The following is a 9,077-nucleotide window of genomic DNA, read 5'->3' as shown; positions in this document are numbered from 1 at the left end:
CACAAAATTAATATATAATTCAAAATTATATATTTTCATAATTTTCTGTAATTTTTTTATAATTTTTACAATTTTATGAGTAATTTTTTCCCGGCGGTCCCGTTTAGCGTTTTCGGGCGCAATCGCGGAACGAATCCCCTTGCGGGGCCAGGGGCAGCGCCCCTACCCGCGATCTAACCATCGCGAGGGTTCCTTTGCGATCTAACAGTGCCTAAGCCCACTGTCCCAAAAAATTTTGGGGCGAAACTTTGCCGTTTTGGAAAATTCTTCTCGGTAGTCGAAGCCTACAAGTACCGAAACACTTGTGCTTCGCTTCTATGAGAAAAATACCCATAAAAACTCTAAAAACCATAAAATTACAGAATATCACAGAACTGAATTTTTGTCATAAAATCAAAAACTAAACTCGTACAAGCTCCGCACGTGGCTCTGATACCACTGTTGGGTTTTTCGGACCGCGAAAACCGCTTTTTCGCGTCGCGGAAATCCCGAATCACCCTAGCCAACAGATCTCGTGCGAAGAAAATTTTTCAAAACGATACGAGTACAAGTTTACAACTTAGATCTACTCCTAGATCTACATGAAGAAGAATTATACCTTCGAAGCGCGCCCTACGCGAATCCCACTCTTCCAAAATGCCAGATCTCTAGACCGTCAAGCGTACAGTCCTCTAGAAGTATCCACACGGACAACTTAGGTGGAGAAGACCTAAACAAAGGTGTGCTAGCACCTTGATAGGCCACGGCAAGAAGAGGAGAGGGAGATAGCAAGAAGAACTCAAGGAGGAAGAAGAAGGAATGAATGAGAGAGTAATTTCAAAATGAAAGTCATTCTACTCATTCAAGTGGCCGGCCACCATCATGTGTGTAACTCTCCACATTAATGCATTAAGTGTCATTAATGTGAAGTCATTAAAGAGAATGGCTTTCTAACTTCCATGAGGTGGCACCCAATGATGATGTGGAGTAACATCATTAGTCCATATCAATGCCAACTCACCAATGAGGTGGCATAAAGTCAAGTCAAACTTGACTTTTAATCTTCCTCTCAAGTCAAGTCAAACTTGACCAAATCTCTTCCATGGTTGATCGAATCCAACCATTTGATTCAAGCCAACCTAATATAATGAATCTAATTCATTTAATTAAATTGATTCAATGAGTCAAAATCTAAATTAGACTCATTGAATACATGAATCAACTTGAGTCGAACTCAAGTTAGCCCAATTAGGATTACTCTTAATCCAATTTGATTCATCAAATGAATCTAATCCTCTTGGTTCATCATATGAACCTAATCTCCATCTAATTGTCCTAAGTGTGTGACCCTATAGGTTCTTGTAACGTTGGCAATGCCCTAAACCCATTTAGGAGCATAAGTAATGAGCGGTATCTAGCAACACATCATTACTACCCAAGTTACAAGAATGTCGAGATCCAACATCACCTTGTGACTACTAATTGTGACTCCTCACAATATATGACAAGTGTCCTTCTATCCTAGATATCTAGATTGGTCAACGTGAGGCATAGACCGTGTCATCCTCTGACCAATCTAAATCTTGAACTCCAAGTAGACTCACTAAATCAAATGAGCTCAATATCCTATATTGACTCATTTGGGCATGGTCATGCACTTCGTGGTCTCACTCTATCAAGAATACCGATGTCACTCCCGTCATATAGGAGGGATAGATCCCATATACATCACTCACATCCCTCCACATAATTTGTTACATACCCAGTAATCGCCTTTATAGTACACCCAGTTACGGGTGACGTTTGACGAAACCAAAGTACATAACTCCTTATGTAGGGATCTATGGTGACTTCAGGTCTAAGGACTAGTAGTCATACTAATAGCCACATGAGAAAGTATATGACACTCATATAACGATCCATGATACTTTCTCATGGCGGGTCATTCAGTATACATTCTCTAATGTATACCCATGTGTCAACTTGATATCTCTATATCCATGACTTGTGAGATCAAGTCATCGAGTTGACCTACATGCTAGTCTTATTGCATTAACATTGTCCCTGAATGTTAATACTCGACTAGGAATGATTAAGAGTAGTGTTCCCTATATCATCTCACTATCGGTTCAACTAACCGATTGATATAGGTGAGAACCGTCTACTCAAGGACATTATTATACTTAGTTTATTTGGCACCAATACAAGTAAGTATAATAATCAAAATCAAAATGCCTTTATTTATATAGAATATGATACAATAAGTCCAAAATATAATCATCAAATGATTGGCTCTAGGGCTCTAGCTAACAATAAAGCCTTTTGGGTAGAGCCCAAAAATAAAACCATGAGGGTTTAGGTCCAAATGGATAATATCATGCCATTGTGGAGATATTTAAATTCTTTTTAGTCCTAACAATTAGTATCAGAGCTCGGACTGCCAGAAGGTCTAACCGCCGACTATGCACAAGTGTTATGGTCTAATTGAATCATGTGAGTAAAATATTGACCTCGAACAAAGGAAGTGGAGGCTCCCATGTCTGAATCAAGAGGACCAGATACCAGGCAGGAAGTTCTAGTTGCGGCTAAGCAAGGAAGTCCTAGTAAGTCGGGTGGACCGAGGGGCGGGAATAACTGGTGGGTCGAGGATTAGACATGGGAAGCTTGTGGTCCTTCGTTTGAAGAGGGGATTGTTAGGTTGTAAGGTTGAAAACAAAGTCCCACATTGAAAATACATGGAAAAGATCATGCGTTTATAAGGGAAAGATATCTTCATTGGTATGAGGTCTTTTGGATAGAGCCAAAAAATAAAATCATGAGGGTTTAGGCCCAAAGTGGATAATATCATGTCATTATAGAGATATTTAAATTCCTTTTAGTCCTAACAGAAAATATGCGCTCAAGCTTGCAGAGTATCATTAAAGTGTTTGTTTGAAGCCGAAGCATATCAGATGTCATAATAACCCTTGAAGCCAAATCTCTGAAAAAAAAAAGAAATTTTGTAAGTGCTTGTCAAACATTATTAGGAAGTAGGTTACGGAAAGTTATTGAAATTAGTCTTTGTATGAACACGTGACAATCATGACTCTTCATTCAAAACAATTTTTATCTATTTGTATCCACACAGCGAGACATAGTCGAGGTTTATTCATCAAGAAATTTGATTACTTTTAACCAAATACATAATGCTTGCTTACTTTTTTGTCCAATGTATAACAAGCATTTAGATATTTACCAATTATTTCATTCTGAGACAACTCAGGTCTACTTACTAATTCTTTTAATTTCTCAAGTGAGTCTGTTGTATCTTTAATTTTTCTATAAATATTGAAAATACATAGGAAAGATCATAGGTTTATAACGGAAAGATATCTCCATTGGTATGAAGCCTTTTGGATAGAGCTCAAAAATAAAACCAAGAGGGTTTAGGCACAAATGGATAATATCATGCCATTATGGAGATATTTAAATTCCTTTTAGTCCTAACAATTAGTATCAGAGATCAAACTGCCGGAAGGTCTAACCGCCGACTATGCATAAGTGTTATGGTCTAATTGAGTCATGTGAGTAAAATATTAACCTCGAACAAAGAAAGTGGAGGTTCTCGTGTCTGAATCAAGAGGACCAAACACCAGGCAGGAAGTTCTAGTTGGGGCTAAGCAAGGAAGTCTTAGTAAGTCGGGTGGGTCGAAGGGCGGGAATAACTGGTGGGTCGAGGATCAGACATGGGAAGCCCGTAGTCCTTCGTTTGAAGGGGGGATTGTTAGGTTGTAAGGTTGAAAACAAAGTTCCACATTGAAAATACAAGGAAAAGATCATGGGTTTATAAGCTAAAGATATCTCCATTGGTATGAGGTCTTTTGGATAGAGCCAGAAAATAAAACCATGAGGGTTTAGGCCCAAAGTGGATAATATCATGTCATTGTAGAGATATTTAATTTTTTTTTAGTCCTAACAGAAATATGCTCTCAAGCTTGCAGAGTATCATTAAAGTGTTTGTTTGAAGCCGAAGCATATCAGATGTCATAATAACCCTTGAAGCCAAATCTCTGAAAAAAAAAAAAGAAATTTTGTAAGTGCTTGTCAAACATTATTAGGAAGTAGGTTACGAAAAGCTATTGAAATTAGTCTTTGCATGAACACGTAACAATCATGACTCTTCATTCTAAACAATTTTTATCTATTTGTATCCACACGGCGAGACATAGTTGAGGTTTATTCATCAAGAAATTTGATTACTTTAACCAAATACATAATGCTTGCTTATTTTTTTTGTCCAATGTATAACAAGCATTTAGATATTTACCGATTATTTCATTCTGAGGCAACTCAGGTCTACTTACTAATTCTTTAAATTTCTCAAGTGAGTTTGTTGTATCTTTAGTTTTTCTATAAATATTCATCATAGTATTGAAGATGTTATCGAAAATTTTTTTCTCAACATGCATCACATCTAAATTATATTCAATGAATAAATACTTTCAATATGGTAGCTCTTAAAATATCCTTCTTTTCCTCCAATCACACTTGCTCACTCTAACAATATACTTATTTTTGTCTTCAAAATCATCTTGATATATTAGTAGAAATCTATAGTTATCAATTTCATCAAGAAATCCTTCGCCTAACTTTCATACTAGGGGAAGTTTCCTGACCATTTCATTTCATTTGAAATTTTTCTTATTTCGCCTGAATGAGTGATCAACTGGTTAAAATTTATGATAATTATCAAACCAGATATCTTTCCACTATAAGATAATAAAAATACATTAGACTCTCTTATGCAATGTAGACATGCTAACTTGCTAGCCATGTTCCATCTTAACAACATTGAATATGCTGAAAAATTACTAATCGTTCATAATAAAATTACATTGTAAAATTTAATTTACTTGCAATTGTGGGTGCAGTAAACATCAATGATTAAACTTAAATTTTGATTAATGACAAATGAATTAAATTAGATATTATGTTATCTAATCTTGTTACCAAGTGTGCAGAACTTTGAAGGGTCTGGAGGACCTGACACCAGGTTAAAATTCAGCTAGGTCTATTAGATCTGATAGCTGGTGAGAAGTTTAGATAGGTTAAGAAGTGACTCGATATCTGGCAAGAAGTTCGATTAGGTCCACGGGACCTGACAGCTGGCTGAAGTCTAGTTGGGTCTACGGACCTAATAATTGGCGGGGAGACCTGGTGGGTCAAAAGGCATGTCAAGGACGATAAATGATAAGTGAGGTAAATCACTGGAGGAGAGTGATCCAGTCAAGATGAGTCTCAGTTAGTATTGGTGCAATTATCACCAATGATCAAACCTATATTTTGATGAATGACAAGTGAATTATAGTTAGATATGTTGTTGATCTAACCTTTTTACTGAGTGCGCAGGGTTAACTAACTTGACGGATCAAGAGTACCAAACACCAGGCAGGAAGTCGAGTCGGGATGTGTTATTCCTGATTAGCGAAGTCCAGATGTAGGATTCTGGTCGGAGGTCAGAATGTTCGATTCCCGATGGGTTGAAGTCCGGATGTGCGATTCAGGCAGGAGGTCGAGATGTTCGATTTTCGATTGGTGAAGTTCGGATATTCAATTTTGGCAGGAAAACCTGATGGGCCAAATTAGACTTCAAGGAGGTAACTTGACATTTGGTAAGTAAGGTAAGTCACTGGAGGAGAGTGTTACAGTGAGGACGAGTCTCATTTTGGAGACTTTAGGTGTAGGTCCAATTTAGATACATTTCAGAAATTTAAATTGAGACCCTGACTAGATCCTGATTTCGGGGAGACGAGATCTAATTACTAAATTGTTTATTTTTATTGTGCTAATTTTATCTTGCAAGGTATACTTTGTTTGTGTTGGACTAACATATTTTGCAGGGCAAAATAACACAAAATGCCTCGGGTGAACAGTACCTCAGACACCTTCCAGGTAGCGGAAGGCGCCTTGAGTTGGGCGATAGAAGACACCTTTGAGAGCTTGGAAGGCATCTTCGGTCGGATAAAATTGGATTACGTCGATGATAAGAAGCGAGACGTTCAGGATAAGAGTTTTCCTATGGAAGGCGCCTTCAGTGCTATAGAAAGTGCCTTCAACACTCAATAAAAGGATGTCTCGCCCAAGGCTTCAATAAAACTTAAGTACAACTCTTCTACAAGCCTTTGCACATTAGCTCGATGCTCCGATCATTCCAACTTCGTGTTGCTGCTCTGCTAGGATACTGTTGAACCCGACTACTGCTGATGAGCCATCCAACACTGAGCTTGATCCGATCATCTACAAGTGCTGAGTAACGAAGTTTTCTTTGTGTACTTAAATATTGCTCAAAAGGAAAGTGTAGCTTGTTACACTTTTCCTATCTTTTCTATTGTACTCGTTTCCCTCTTCTGACAGCTCCAGAAGAGGATTATAGTGAATTGCCTATCTATATGGTTCACAGGATCATGGGTCTTGGAGTAAGAGTCGTCGAAGGTTCAAAACCAAGTAACGATCAAGTTCTTGCTTTTTCGTTTCTATTTCTATCTTTTTCGTTGTGTACTTATTTTGTAAAACCAAAAAGACAAATTTTTTAAAAACCACATGATTCATCCCCCCTCCCCCTCATGTGCAAAATGATCCAACAGCTGAGACTGTAGGCATTTGCCCAGTTTAAGTCAATTTTAGAAACCTAAATTAAGATTATGACTAGATCCTGGTATTGGTAAGACAAGATATATTAATAATTCTATTTCTATATTATTCTAACTTTGTTTTGCAAGGTACACTTTATTTTTGGACTAATGCACTTTTGCAGGGTTAAATGGAAAAGATGAGCAGTATCGGAGGCATCTCAGAGGCGCCTCAGATTTGCATGGAAGGCACCCCTGGATAGGGTGGAAGCGCCCTCGACGAGATAAGGTGTGCGGATAAGGTTTCATGATGCGAAAGTGTCCTGAAAGCGTCTCAGAGGCACATTGGAGGCTCCTAAGAGCCACATTGGAGGCACCTCAAAAGAGCTTAGAAACGTCCTCATACGAATAGGAACTGAAGCTCGTGGAGTTGATCAAGTCCAAAATTATCGAGATCAAATTTCAACTTGGAGATGCTTCCAAGGAGGATTAGAGGCACCCTCAATGCACTTTAAAAGAAGCATTCGACCAGCAGAACCACAAGAACTTCCATATGAGCTATAATGATTGTTCTGCTACTACGTCTTCACGCTATTGTCATACTACTCCGTGCTACTACTACATCTAACCGTACTGGCAGACTGACACCAACACATGGGCTCTCAACTTCAACAATCACGTGTTGGTAAATTTAAATTACAGTCATTTACTTTATTTTTAAGGCACTGTAGTCTACACTATCCTTCATTACTATTGCACTCAATTCTCTCTTCCAACGGTTCTTGAAGAGGTTTATAGAAAAAGTCCAGTTGGTCTGGAGGATCAATTGGCAACAAGGAAACTCTCCTGAGTGGAGTAGGTAACGACGCGTTTCCTGGTGAGGAAACAGTAGGCGTCGATTCGACCTAGGATTTCCGGATGGAAATCCGAAGTTAGAACCAGACAGTCAGAAACTGTCATAATTTCATATTATATTACTCTTGTCTGGACTAACTTTATTTTGTAGAAAACAAGGAGCTGCAGAAAGTTGGTCCGGACGCCCGGAAGGGGTCCGGGCACCCCGAGCTGGTTCGGGTGCTCGGAGTCAGTCCAGGCACTCGAAACCCAAAAATTATCGAGAAGCTGACGTGGCGCGCACGGAATGGCCGAGCCACGTGGTCCAAGCGCCCGGAGGGGTTCCGGGCGCCCAGAACTGCCCATATAAGGAGCCTCGACCAGAAGCTTCACTACAATACAACGAACGACTTCCGCTTCTACGAGCTGCTCAGAAATCGCTTCCACGACACCCGAAAGCTCCGACAACGATTCTTCTAGAAGATTTCCTCTTACAGAGCTGTCAGTATTGCTTTCATTTAAAAGTGTCTTGTACTACAATTGTAATCCTTCTGTACTCTTTCTAATTGATTAGTGATTGCTCATCGAAAGTACTCTTACATGCTGGCCTTGGGGTAAGAGTCACCACAGACTCCGAACCAAGTAAAATCTTGGTGTTTGCGTTATGTATTTTCTTTTCCACTGCGTGTTTTACTTTGAGTTTTCTGAAACTAACGAAATAGCCATGAGCGTTATTCATCCTTCCCTCTAGCATTTTCGATCCAACACGAAGAACTTTTTTACTTTCGAATAAAACTTTTACTGCTCATACTTGCTTCTGCCCTAGAATCAAAAGTGTTATTTTTTTTTTTTTGGACTAAGCATGCTCATGCTTGTGGCAAGCAACGTGGATTTTTGCATGAAGACCCATGGCATTGCTCATTAAGGTATAGCAAGCTTTGCATTGGACACTTATACATGTAAGAACATATGTCATTTGCACATGTAGGAGAGAATTGTGGCGAACACTGACTGATTCATTGTGCCCCCGAACACTGTTTATTCTGTACAGTAGCATTCACACAAGGATTTTTATATTAGTGTAATTCGAGTCTTTGATTCACACTCTCTCCTGCCCTATCAATCGATCAATCATATTGTGACATGTTCGATGTGAGACTAAAATCCCACAAATCATATTTTTATTCACATTTTTCCAACCATCTCATGGTTATTTCATACAATTTTAGAAATATTATACTTATTTAGATATTATGAACGTTAGTTACGCCAACTAAGAAATACAATTCAGTGAAATATTATTCTTCTTCTTTGAGTCCCTTCCATTCTAAGTAAACATGGTTTTAAGTTTTCTCCCTGCTTCCTCTCCTCCCTGAAGTAAACACAATCATGATGTCACATTATTGCTAATAATTAGTCACAGAAAGGCAGATTAAGAATCACGTGATTTCACTCCTTTTTCACGTTGCCACTTGGCTAACGAAGCACGACCGGTTACCTCCAGTCGTCCGTCGCCGTGAAGTCACCTTTAACCTGCAGCAGCCAGTCACTTAAACTTAAATGAACTCAATAATTTCACCTCCTTTAATACCCGAGCGCAGATTTAATAAAATCGAGGGTCCCATCTCCTCAAAGCGAGGGTATCAATAATTCTCG

The sequence above is a fragment of the Zingiber officinale genome, chromosome 3A, assembly GCF_018446385.1.
Source record: "Zingiber officinale cultivar Zhangliang chromosome 3A, Zo_v1.1, whole genome shotgun sequence".
Classification (NCBI taxonomy): Eukaryota; Viridiplantae; Streptophyta; class Magnoliopsida; order Zingiberales; family Zingiberaceae; genus Zingiber; species Zingiber officinale.
This window is presented reverse-complemented; position numbering follows the sequence as displayed.